Genomic DNA, 14,252 nt, shown 5'->3' with positions numbered 1-14,252 from the left:
TGTAGTTGCACACGAGTGAAATATAAATATATTAGAATAAGATGTACATATACACACGTCGTCGGAAAGAAAGTCCAGATTTTGAGCTCCGATGTAACGCTCTGTCGATTGGGCCAGGAAGAAAATCTTAGTTGTTTTTCGGGATATAGGGCTGTGTTTTCGAGTGACCGTTAAAGTATCAAATCCATTTTTTTAAGTATACTTTTAGCACGAAATGGAGGAAAGTGAAGAAGAAAAAAGAATTATTGAGCCAACGAAGAGAGGATTATATATGAGTAGAGTGGAATCACCACTAGGGGTAATCCTAAAGAGAATGTGTGTAAGCGTCACTCCGAAAACGACTCAAAGGTATGAAAGCAATGTTTTTTCGGGCTTTCGGAGGTAAAGGGGAGCAATAGAAAAAAGTTATGGATACAGAAAAAGAAACTAGGGTTAGCAGGGCATTAAGGAACCGAGACATCAACGACTTGATGGAAGAATTTATTTATTTAAAAATAGATTATAGAGCTTTGCACATAGAGATGACAAACTTATGTAGAACTAACGACGAAATAACCAGAGTTGAATGATCTAAAAAGTGAACGAAGTATGATTAAAAGAGAAAATGAAAGAAAAGAAAACGAGGATAGAAACAAAAATGAAGAACTAAAGAAAAAGATCTAAGAACAATTACAAGCAATGACCAAAAAAGAGGACGAATCAATCAAAAAGACGGATTTCACTGAAATAAAAAATTGGTGAAAACAAGAACGTGATAATAAAAAAAAATCTCTTTCAAAATAATAGTACAACAGCAGATAGAAGAGAATGCAGAGGAAACAGTCATTAAGGGGGGACTGAACACCTAGAATCATGAAATTGTTATCCAAAAATCGAATTTTAGATATGGGCATATTTGAATAATATAAACATCCTAAAAACAAAATATTAATGACTTTTTCCTCCCCAGCGTAATGGAGGGAGTTTAAAGGGCCCAGGAGGTGTGTCAGTTTAAATGGTTCACGCAAGAATAGGCCCTAAATATCTATAAATATGTCTTGTTTTCGCTTGTCTAAGTCCATGAAACAGCTATATTTTTGTACGTCTGGCATCAGCGTGACTTCCTCTTCCGTGTGGTGTGCACAGCACGCTTCAAGCCTAACTTACCCATCAAACATCAGAGTAGATTGATGCACACCTCACTGAGTGTGGCGATATTGTGTTCCTGTGTCGCTGTTTGCCTTTTTTCCTGGACATTACTACACTTACTAGATGTCCAATCATTACTTGCATCACGATGGAGAGGAAAACCAAAGGAAATATGAAAAATTGACCCAAAAGTGGAATGAAAGTTGTGCTAGATGGAGGGGAAGACGTGCGAGGCTTGGAGGGACATCACCACCTCAAGCGTCACCCCCACCACCACCACCTCCACTGCCAACACCATCTCCACCTCCAAATACCACCACACCTGACAACACAGTTGACAAAGTACTTTCTTCCAGATGAAGAGAAGAAAAGGAAAATTCAGCAGGAGGAAGAGAAAATAGCCGGCGAAGGAGAAACATACGGGGCTGGGATCGCGCCTGTGTAGGATAATCAAACACGTTTGGTGAGCTTTGTCATTGAGCATAGAGAAGGCACTCATTGCTGGTAAAAAATAAACCACTTCGCAATGATTTGACAAAGTGATGACACCCCAGCAGTGAGGTTTTAAACCGGTAAAAGCGCAAAATCTTCAGTTATGAAAAGGACCGCTTGGCGAGTAACAAATACATTTTAATGTAATATATATAGTAGATGTGTATATATATATATATATATGAATATTTACTGTCAACTTACTCAGTATACATTATATAATAATGCGTGTGAATATAATAAAAATCGCATAATAAATAACAGAGGTATACAATGCTGAAATTTTTAAACGGTCGTATCTCAAAACCACAAATATTTGTAATTAAAAATATGCCAAAAAAAAAATTATTAATTGTAGCAGCCTGAAAATGCTTCGGGTAGTGTGTAATAGGTATATCTTTACTTCCACGCCTTTTTTTTTCGATATCTTGAAAAAGAGCGACGGGCTCCATTTAAGTGGGGAAAAAAAAAGACCGCGGAAAAAAAGGGTGATGTAAGTGACCATACTTACGACGCCTATATCTCACGTCGTATAGCAAATTTAAAAAACAGGCGTGGAAGTGTTTATAGGATATATAAGTATTACCATGACAAAGCAGAAGTCTGTAGTATAAAGAAATACGACGTACGTATTCGATTACGTCAAAAGGTTATGACGTCATAACTTTATGACATCAAGACGTAGCAAGTTCTTGGGTTCACAATATATCTCTACCTATATTCTAAACAAAACCTGAAAGTTTCAAGTTGAAAGATCATCAACTTTTTTATATGATTTTTTGAAGGTATTCAGTCCCCCCTTAAGGTAACCAAAGAAAAGGAAAACTGGGCGAGAGACACAGTGGATAAAAAGAAATATATTGTGGTTTATGGTATCAAAGAAAAACATACACAAATACCATAGAGAAAAAGAAGAGAAATTGCAAAGGAAATGCTGAAAGCGGTTCAGGACGAGGGTCAAGAGCTGGAGAAGGAAATCGACGACGTGCATAGGATGGGCACATACTCTATAGAAAAAAACTATAGACCAATGAAAATCAAACTAAGGACTCAAATCATAGCTGAAGAGATACTATCGAAAGCGGCAAAACTAGCTAACAGTGAAAATTACAGAAATGTGTGGATAAAAAAGTAAATGAACGATGAAGAAATAGAGAAAGATAGTACACTAAGAAATGAAGCTAATGAAAAAGTAAAGAAAAAAACGAGAGAAGAAAAGGGTACATCAGAAAAAAGACAGACACACGCTCGCACAAAAAAGAAAAAAAATAGATTTCCAAGAGCAACGACAAAGATGGCAGTTTGCAATTTGACATACGAACAAAGATTGGATAAACTAAATTTGCCAAACCTGGAACAAAGAGAAAAAGGTGATTTGATAACCATTTACAGAATTATGAAAGGGATGGAAATTCTTGATAGGGATGACCTACTAAAATGGGACAGAAGAAATACAAGACACGAGAAGAAATTTAAGACAGTTACAGAAGAGATCTGAAAAATGATAGCTTCCCACACAGAGTGATAGATATATGGAACAAACTGAAAGAGGAAACAGCGAGTGCTAAAATTATAGATAACTTTAAGAAAAAACTGGATGCTGAAAGATACAATAGCGGGTTACTACGAGCATAGCTCTCTTCCCGCAAAATACAATTAGGTAAATACAGCTAGGTAAATACACGTGCACAACCACGGCTTGATGGCACAGTAATACCATTTGCAACTGCTACTCCAGTGGTCAGAGTTTAAATCTCGCCCAGGGTTGAAATAATTTCAGTATCGCTGCGCTGCAAGCCGTTACTCCAGTTCTCTTAGGCAGGGAGTTGGGTGTGTGTGCACACACGCGCATGCAAGGTCACAATATTACCCATAGATTGGTCATATGAACTGAATTCTCATGCGGGAGGGTAATAGCTGTTGATCACAAGTTTAACACGATCCAAAGTCATGGTGAATCGCACGCACACACACACACACACACACGCCGGACAGACGGCGAAGAATGGAACTCCGGAAAAAACGCAATTTTCGTGGATTTCAGCGACGAGGGAGTACCTGTGTTGTATTAATAGGGAAGGGAAAAGCTCGTGGTGTAGTGGGCAGGTGAAGAAAAAGGAAAAGGGGAGGAATTATTGAGAAAAAATGGAAGAAAATGAGGAAGGGGAGGAACATGCCTCGGAAGTCAGAAGGGGGGGTACACAAAAGGTGCGCAGATGATACAAGTGAATTCGAAGAAGTCAGCAAAGGGATCAAAAGTAGAAATATAGATAAGAGCAGCTCAATAGAAAGTGGAGATAATCATTTCTATGTATTTAATGTGGGAGGAGACGAAAACCTCCCCAGATTAACAAGTCTAGAGGAAAACAAACAAAAATGAACGAATCATGGGAGGTTAGGTTCAGCCAACTCGCGCTGATTACACAGAGAGTTGATAAACTGGAAGAACTAAAGGAGAACCAAAACCTAAATAAAGAAATAGAAGAGTTAAAAAGACAGTTAAAAGGAGTAAAGGATGAGAATGAGGAATTAAAGAATAATAATAAAGAGAATACGGAGTCCATAGCAAAAGAGGCTTGGAGAAAAGTTGAATTTAGAGATATAGTGAAACAACAGATAAAGGAACACACTAAAGACACAGATATTAAAGTGATGAGAGAGGAGAATATAGTAAGAGACTTAGCATATAAAAAGAAATGTATAATCATATTAGGAATGGAAGATACGCATAATCCAAATAGGACTACAGGAGTAAGAGATGAGAAAGAAAAGGTAAACAAGGTATTAAAAATATTTCAAGAAGGTGAACAGGAAATAGGGAAAAAAAATAAAGAAATATATAGAGTAGGGAAATACAGTATAGACAAGACCAGACCAATTAAGGTTAAATTCAGGTCACAAAAGACGGCAGAGAATGTCTTATCAAAAACAGGAAAACTAGCAGAAAGTGATAAGTACAAACAGGTATGGATAAAAAGAGATGAATAAAGAGGAGAGAGAGAAAAAAAATCGAAGCTAAAAAAAAATGAGAACAGAACAGAGTCAGACAAAGAGAAATTCTATTGGAGAGTAATAGTTATGAAAGTGGGGAAATGGTTCATAGCAGAGAAAAACTGAAGGGAAACAGAAAACAGGATGGAGGTAACAGAAAATTAAAAGTGTCCATTACAAATATAGATGGATTAATAACAGGCTTGGATGAACTGAATGATTACCTGAAGGAAAAAGAACCTAGCATAATCGGAATTGGAGACAAAATTGAAAGGTCCATTACCACCCAAAAATGTAGAACATGGTGTATCTAATTGTTGGATTGGAAACAGAGAAGTAAAACAAGGGGATGGAATTATGTTCCTGACCAAGGAGAATATAAATGCGAGGAATGTTATAAATGGAAAGAACAGAGTGGATATGATTATGATGGAAATAGAGGACAGGGACAAGAAGAGTAGGAAGTAAAATATGTGCCTCCTAAAACGGCTTCGTGGGAAGAGAAAGAACACAAAAATATATTAGAAGACACAAGGATAACACTAGATAGGATAATGGAAGATGGAGGAAGAATAGTTATAATGGGTGACTTTAATTGTAAAGAAATCTGCTAGGAAGAGATGACTGTGAAGGGTGGAGACAACACATGGGGAAATGTAATATTTGATATGATTATAGAACATACAATGACACAGTGGATACAAGAGAATACCAGGTATAGAAATGAGAAAGAGCCATCAAGACTAGACCTGATAATCACATGAGAACCTGAAATAGTGGAGAAGATTAAATATAAGACACCACTAAGTAAAAGTGACCACATATTGGTTGAACTGGAACTAAATGAAGAGAAATGTATGTGGAAAAATTAACAATATAGAAAGGGAAGAATGATGAATGGAAAAACAAATTTTGATAAAATAAGTTGTTGTTTTTTTTCTTCAAAAAGCAGACTGGGAAAGGATATACAAAGAGGAAACAACAGTAGAAGAGAAATGAATTTTTTTTTTACAAAAATTTATAAAGGAGTGGAAAAGTATGTTCTAAGACAAAAACAAGAAAAAGTATACGTACAATGTTGGTACAACAAAAGATGTAGCGAGTTAAAAGATAAAAGGGATAAAGCTTGGATAAAACGGAGGAAAGACAAAAAACACGAAAAATGAAAATATATACTGGTTATAGAAATTAATATTTACAATTGCGCAGAGAAGAAAATAGAAAATACGAAAAGGATGTCATAGAAAAGTGTAAAGGTCAACCAAAACTATTTTATAGATTTGTAAACAACAAACTGAAAAACAAACAAGAATTAGTGAATTTACGACAGGGAGGAATAGAATACACAGAGGAAATAGAAATGGCAGAAATTATGAGCAAACATTTTAAATCTATGTTTACGAGAGAGAACATACAACTTATAGATGTCGAATGGGAGGGAAAAGCCCCCCCCCCTATGAAAGAGATAGAAGTAACAAAGAATGAAATAATGAATCACTTGAGTAATTTTGATGTTAGAAAATCGCATGGTCCAGATGAAATAGCAAAATGAATTTTGAGAGAATGCAGGAACAAACTAAGAGACAAAATACACAGTCTAATAAGCAGTTTATTGAAGGAAGGAAAAGTTCCAGAAGATTGGAAAAAAGCAAATATAGTACCAATATATAAAGGGGGAACAAAGAAGATCCTACAAACTATAGGCCGGTCTCTCTTACAAGTACGGTAACTAAAATTTGTGAAAGAATGATCAAAATTAGATGGGTAAAGCATTTGGGAAAAAATGTACTAAATCCGAGGCTGTTTGGATTTAGACAGGAAACATCATGTGTCACAGACTTGATGTGTTTCTATTCAAGACTAATAGATATAATACAAGAAATGGATGGATGGGCTGATTGTGCATTTCTAGGACTGAAAAAAAGCTTTTGATAAGGTGCAACATAAGAAATTGCTAAAGAAATTAGAAACTACGGGTGGAATACAGGGCAAACTACTTAAGTGGATGGAAGACTTCTTGCATGAAAGGAAAATGAGAGTGGTGATAAGAGACAAACATTCCAATTGGGATGAAGTGATTAGTGGAGTTCCACAAGGAACAGTTTTGGCCCCAATAATGTTTGCTATATATATTAATGATATGGATGAAGGAATTGAAAGTTATATGAGCTTCTTCGCAGACGATGCAAAAATTTTGAAAAAAGTGCACCGAAGAAGATTGTGAGTCGCTGCAGAGTGATCTCAATAAAGTATGGGAATAGAGTAGGAAGTGGGAGATGGAATTCAACATTAAGAAGTGTAATATAATGGAATTTTGGAGAATCAATAAAAAAAAAAAAAAGAATAGTGGGATCATATACTGTACATTGGGAGAGGAAGAAATTGAAAAAGTGGAAAATGAGAAGGACCTGTGAGTCCCCTGAGAAATATATATATATATATATATATATATATATATATATATATATACAGTATATATATAAATATATATATATTTTTTTTAAACATAATTTAATAAGATCAATCAAAGTGGCATTTACATACCTGGATGAAGAAATGGTGAAGAAAATACTAGTCACTTTGATAAGACCAAAATTGGAGTATGCTGCGACGAAGTGGTCACCAAGTACAAAAAAAAAATGTATAACAAAACTTGAAAGAATACAAAGAGCAATTACGAAATTGGCACCAACGCTCTCAGAACTATCATATGAGGAGAGGCTGGCAAAACTTGAACTACAGACATTGGAGCAAAGAAGAGAGAGAGAAGACTTGATAACTATAGAATCATGAAAGGCATGGAAATTATTGATAGAGAGGATCTAATAAAATGGGATGGTAGAGATACAAGAGGACATGGAAAGAAAATCATGAAAGACAATTCTAGAAGAGACCTGAAAAAGAACAGCTTTCCCCACAGGATAATAGACGTTTGGAACAAGTTAGATGAAAATATGGTGTGTGCAAAAACGATACACAAATTTAAAAATAGGCTAGATAAAACGAGATATGAAGACGGGGCACCACGATTATAACTCTCCTTCCCGTAAAATACAAGTACGTAAATACAACTAGGTAATTACTCACGTACATACTCGGTGGCACGGTTGGTAGAGTCTATGATAGTCACTTCAGCGATTCGGGTTCGGATCCTCACCAGGGCTGATATAATTTCAGTATCGCTGCGCTTTTAGTCGTTACTCCAACTCTCATGGGCAGGGAGTTGGGTGTGTGTGTGCGTGTAAGGTCACAGCATTACCAATAGATCGGTCATATGAACTCTGAGCTCTCTCCCGGGAGGGAAATAGCTGTTGATCACGAGTCCAGCACGTGATCTAAAGACCAAGGTGAGTACACACGCACACACACACGTATATGTGTGTGTGTGTGTGTGTGTTTGTACCATTCATAGAGTCTGCAATTTTCTAGATTTTGGAACTTTTTTGTTTTCATTGTAAGAGATTTGCAATTTGAAGTATCCAACCAAGAAAGAACAGTCTGTAGTGTGGTGGTTCTAAAATACTCCTCTTCTTTTTCAGCAGTTGAAGGTATCTCCGAGACGAGAAGGAGCACTTGAAGCATGCAAGATGGATTCCCTCAACAACGGACAGGTCTCCTTCAGGAAAGTAACTCCCTCGGAAGACTACTACCTTCACCATTACGACCACCACTACATTCTCGGACAAGGCAGAGAATAAAACACTTTTTTTATGTGAAAGGGAAAGGCTTATTGATAGCAGTGACGGACACTACAAAATATAGCACGTGTGTCATTCATAGAGAGCAATAAATATTTACAAAACCTAGTACACTAGAAACAGGAAGATGGAAAGAATGAGTAATCAGACTCTGAGGGACCTCCTCCTTCTTGGCAAAGAAAGACACACTTTCCATTATTTGATGTTACCTTGATAGCTACAGATACTAATCCCCCAAGACCAAGATGATCTCCTCAGTGTCTGTGTGTCTCCCCAAAAGGCCTCGCCCAAAAAGCCAACATATCCATCGCCATGAACAATGCCACTTCTTCAAAAAAGACACTCCCTCCCCAACCCTTGTCAACACCTTCCCCCATCTCCATCTCTCCCCCCTTATTTTTCTTTCTCCTCCGCACACATTAGCAGCTGTATGCAAACAAACTACAGTGTGTGTCAAATTGTGCAAGTTCATGTGTGTATACATGTCTGCTAGTGTGTTTGTGTGTGTTTTTCTAAGTGAATGTGCATATATGCTTGTGTATATAACACATGCATATACTCATATATACACAAATACATAGGCATGTACATATATGTATGCATGTTTGTATTTGTGTGTGTGTATTCACATCTAAATGTGTGTGTGTATGTTTGGATGTATTTATACACCCATCAGTATTATTCTCCTCGTTCCAATTTCTTTTCAATCTGTCTGTCAAAGTGGTGAAGTGTAAGAGCGATGGTGAGTTGTTTTTCATGTCTAGGACCTACAGCAATGTAGCATCCCAGATTGGATTTTCATTGGCAAGAGTAACGTCCAATCAGAGCAAGCCGCGCCACAGAGCACGGCCAGATAACCTAACACCCCCTTTTACCTCGTTCCCTAACCCCACCACCACCACCGTGGCCAGTGCACTGAGCAATAAGCACATGCTATGGGGCGATCTATCATTTTAAAACATTAAGTGTCCGGTTATGTGACGAATGTGGAATATGAAAAGTTGCAATCTCTCGTAAGTTACCTTCCCACGCCTATTCAGAAGCACAAGAGTAGTTATCCCAGAAATATATCGAAGAAGAATGTTCCATAGGAGTTTTTTTTCTTGTTTGAGGATAGTCCTACAAACTGCCTGACGTGGAAGTAGTCTAGCTTTTGTAGTGAATAATGATGAAAATAAACTATTAGGAGTAATTGTGCTCCAATAACAATAATTCCCCATCGCCTGGTGTACTTAGGCGGCCAATCATTCTGCCATACACGTTGAGAACCAAGCTTGAGTGTTGGAAACGGGAAAGTCATGTTGATTGTATGTGTGTGTGTGTGCGTGCCTGTGTGATGGAAGACTGTTGTAGCCCTTAAACCACCTTGATTTGAGGAGCGTGATGGAACAGTTACCTAACCAGTAAGAGGCTGAAAAATATTTTTGTGCAATTGTCCGTGCGTGTACATAGGTTGCAATCCCGTTTTCTTTGTATGCTAATTAGTCTGATGTTTATTTTAATGAGTGTGAAGGTACTCTGTATACATAACATGCCTTTCATAACTGTAGCTTGGACCCACCCCCTTGCCCCAACTTTGAGAATTCATATTTGGAAAATCTTTTCTACAGTACCAACCACAGTCCAGGTTTTGGAGTACCCTATTTTGTAATGAAGTCAAGGAGAACTACAAGGAATGAGCACCACAGATACAGTGAAGTACTTCTTCAGTTTGTTTTTGCTCACATTAGGCAACCTCATTCAACTCGAGGTAGTCAAGTTGGGTCTTAAAAGGAGACTTTGGCTGCAAGTCCAACCCTTTGATGGAATGCATTTGCCTGGTCTTGGCCTTAACAGAGACCTAAAAGGTACAGTACAGTACCTCCCCCACCCCATCACACACCCCACCCCCAACCGTTAACTGAATTTACATTATATGTATCATGGATAAGTGTGATCCCAAACCAAATTTCCTGGATAGAATTCTATGAAGGAGGAAAAACAAAATGCATTTTTTTTTTTCTTTTTCCCACCCTCTTCGAGCGTTAAGGTTCCCAGTCAAGAACACCCTCCCACCTGTGTTTATTTTCTTGTTCTCTCCCTCTCGCCCTCCCTCCCTCTCCCCTTTTCTCTCTCCTTCACTCACTGGGCCTTGTTCTTTCCAGTGCAATCAAAATTAAAATTTAGGATTGAGAATATTCGTGTCCAACATATGCATATGCATGTATATACACATGTGTACATATATACATGTATGTATACTTATACATATCATACACACTGTATGCTGTATGTATAACATACTGTATATAGATACATATATCAATGCATATGTTTTGTGCGCATGTGTACTTTCCTTTATTCCCCATTTTGTTAACTTATTCCTGTTGATACTCTGTGTAGCACATGAGAACTTTGGACTGTCACTCTTGTATGATGGCTTTATCACATGAGTGATGTGTTAAACCCACATGATGTGCATGTCACAGGTAGAGTTCCTATCATGTGTTCTAACACTTTTCGAACACGGGATGGCGTTGCCATTATTTTAATTTTCTTGCTGTCTGTGTGTGCATTTTTCACTCTATTTCATTCCTTGCATAATCACGCATAATGTGCTCGCCAAATCAGTTTATTTTCGATTCTTTTATTTCATATCATTGATCCAAAGTGTATACTTGTAATAACCATTCCCCTGGATCTAACCATTGACAACCTGGTACAATTCTTTCTGCCATTACCATTACTGCTTGGGGTAACCCACCCCAAACCTGTGCCCTGACACCTAAACCCACTTTCCTTTTTTTCGACTCTCGCCTTGCCTTGTACCTCTGTCCTGCTTTTCTATCCTGTACAATTCTCTCACTTGTGAATGCCCCATACCTGACTCAACGGACAGCATTACCAAACTTTTCCATGAATGATATGTACTTTCTTGAACCAGTGCTGAAAATTCCCTCAACAGTTCTAGGCTTAGGTTGATGCTTTCGTTGACCTACAGTATCCTGACCACCACTAATTATGTTATGTTTGTTGATTAGATGTGAAGTTTGGAATTCATTGAGAAGTTGTTCCATTGAAACAAGTCGGTGTGATTTAGTGCCCAGTGGGAAGTGGGTTTTAGTGGTTCGTGACTGAGCCATGCATGTAAGTGTACACTAAAACAAACAAAAGAACTGTTTCTAACTTGATGAAATCTTAAAGGTTTCACCAAAAACAATGTGAGAAAGAGATAGGCAGTTCTGCTTTCTGGCAGAAGGTAAATGATTAGATATTTAATAAGTACTCACGGAGTAATTGAGCACATTGCTTCTCTGTAACTAAATGTAACAATAACTTGTGAATGTCTTAGGCATTGTTTAATCTAACTACAATACTTTTTTCTACTACAATGTTGTATTAACTTGAGGAAGCAACTGTAATAATTATGATACTACACGTCGGTGCGGCTGATGCAAGGAAGGGAGTGACACTGTTGGAGTACCCAAGGATCGGGAACCTTAGGTAGCATGACACAAATGACCAAAGATGTTTGCAACTAACTTCTTTTCGACTCTTAAATCAGTTGATCAGGTAATTAGTACTTTTTTATTTTTCACAAGATGAGAAAAAAGTAGGTAGGATGTATGTAAACTATTTTGAATAATAATTAAGAAATAACTGATAGGAATTTAACTGTTTGAATGCACAGTATTAAAGCGCAATATCACAGCTGTTCCCACCCACCAGGCATTTCTGCTACAATTAACATTTGTACAGTGGTGGACAAAAGTCTTGAAACACAGATATTCTGTAAAATTGTATATATTTTTTCTTTAATTATTTCATGTACTGTATTTTTGTATACAGTGTTTAGTATATAGCATAAGGTACTGCCTTGTACAGAAAGTGTACTCGACAACAAATATTTGAATAATGAAAATCACGGGGGAGGTTGAGACTTTTGACCGCAAATGTACCTCGATTCTGCAGCCTTCCGTCCCTCCTCTTCTCTTTTGTCACTTCACACTACTAACTTGGCAAGGGATATCCTCCTTAAAGGCCACACACACACACACACACAAGCCCTTACACTAAAGCCATCTGTGATGGAATACCAATATTGCTTTGTCTTTTCCTCTTTTTCTTCCTCTTCCACAAATGCCTTGAATTATAGTAACTCATTCATTATGCTCCTTGAACATCTATCTACAGTTCTTTAATATCTTTTCAGTGTTTATTTCTATTCTAAACACATCTCTGAGATCTCTGCCTGGTTTACATGGGGCAAGCTGAGTGGCAATGAAGCATGCAAGTCACCCAGTACTGTATAGAAACATGAGCAAGTACATATTTACACAGGCCACTTGCCTCTGACTTGGCGTGTGTGAACATGTGCTTGCTCACTTAACTTGTTACTTTGGGTAACTTGCAATGCTTTACATGCCAATCTGCTTGTCCCATGTAAAGGAGGCTTCTGTGCTTTCCTGCCTGGTGATATGAAGAGTATTCCTTCACTCCCTCCTCGCATCCGTCAGCCGGCACCAATACACCTGAACTACCAATCTTCCGCATTGTCATTTTGTATTACAATCTGCCAATAAACGTGTCCATGTCAAAGCGAGTTTTTTTGCCCTCTTGAAAAAATGTTCCTGATAACATGGGAGTGCATAGTGCAGTGGAAGTGTAATCGGGAGGACTAATATACTGGTAGATTACTGGACTGGTGGACTATTAGTTTATGATTTATTCCATCAATACTTGTGCACTCATGGTGAAAACTTGTACATAGTGGTAGGCTTACACAAATTCCTATTGTGATCTGACCCTCGGTTAGAAAGGCTGAACTCACAGCCTCCTGTGCCAAGCTCCTTGAGACAATCTGAAACTTTGCCAAAACATTAATTAAGAGTTATTGTGTATATGTAAATTATACTGGGTTTTCACATTGTTCTACATTGTACAAGCGACATACTAGGCCCAACTGTTAAGTCAACAACTTCAACAAATCAAAGAATCCTGATCACCCTGCATTCTGCATCTTTCCAGAGAGTGGAAGTTAAGGTGCCTAAGCTTCTTCTCATATGGTACATTTCTGAACCCATGTATCATTTTGGTTATTTTCCTCTGTTCCGATTCTAGTGAATTGATCTCCATTTTACAGGATGGAGACCAGAAATGTACCACATAGTCAAGGATGGGTTTGCACTTCTGTTCGTAACAGTCCTAGCAATGAAACCTAATGCTCTGTTAGCTCTCTTCCTGGAGGTAATGCACTGTTTCCTGAATTAAAGTTCAAGACTCGCTTTAACTCCCAAGTCTCTCTTGCACTCAGTTTTCTCTATAGTATAGTACTATAGTATAATACTGGTACAGTATAGTACTAATACAGTACTAGTAGAGTACTAGTATGGTACTAGTAGTGTCCCAAACTGAGGAGATTGAGTGTTGAGAAAAGATGGTTGCCATAGTAATACTATTCTAGTACAGTACAGTAGCCAATGGTGACGACAAGGGACTTGTTGAGATGATACATATGGTTGAGAGGTGTTATTTGGATTTAAAGAAGATGAGATTACAAGCTGAAATGAATTCTACTAATGTTTTAGGTATGGTGGAGTCATACCATTTACACAGAAAAGAGAATGGGTGGCAGTGATGGATGCTAGTGGATGTAGTCTGGAATTTGATAAATCATTGGAATATTTGTTAACTCAGATCTGCTGTTAGAACCACCAGTAACCAGAGGTCAAACACAAATGTAGTTAGCACAGAAACTCAAAATAATGACCTTTGCACACTAGGGAAAGAATTGCAGGATAATCAGGCTAATATGGAAAGACAGTTATTAGATATAACTAAGGTACTTAAGAATTTAGCTGACAATAACAACTGATATAAACAGGATAATTCAAGTCAGTCTGCATACTGATGTAGGTTTTATGAGAGCAATACCCATGATACTCACGATTGTTATGGATTTAA

At 37.6% G+C, this 14,252-nt stretch overlaps 1 protein-coding gene across 4 annotated transcripts in view; it reads left to right on the top strand.

The window, feature by feature from the left end:
• LOC143027680 (protein amalgam-like) overlaps positions 1–12,887 on the top strand; it is a 56,344-nt gene extending 43,457 nt beyond the window's left edge. For 2 of the 4 annotated variants that reach the window (XM_076189116.1, XM_076189114.1), the window contains one exon: positions 8,154–12,887. The gene's annotated coding sequence lies outside the window, so the exon portion shown is untranslated. Of the gene's footprint in view, positions 1–8,150 lie in introns of all 4 variants that reach the window. The other 2 variants (XM_076189115.1, XM_076189113.1) reach the window with 1 other exon arrangement.
• The last annotated feature ends 1,365 nt before the right edge of the window (positions 12,888–14,252 follow it).

Source organism: Oratosquilla oratoria, chromosome 8 (assembly GCF_046742065.1).
Source record: "Oratosquilla oratoria isolate Oo_2021 chromosome 8, ASM4674206v1, whole genome shotgun sequence".
In the NCBI taxonomy this organism is placed as follows: domain Eukaryota; kingdom Metazoa; phylum Arthropoda; class Malacostraca; order Stomatopoda; family Squillidae; genus Oratosquilla; species Oratosquilla oratoria.
The sequence above is the reverse complement of the archived record's forward strand: the minus strand, read 5'-3'. Positions and strand labels throughout refer to the sequence as shown.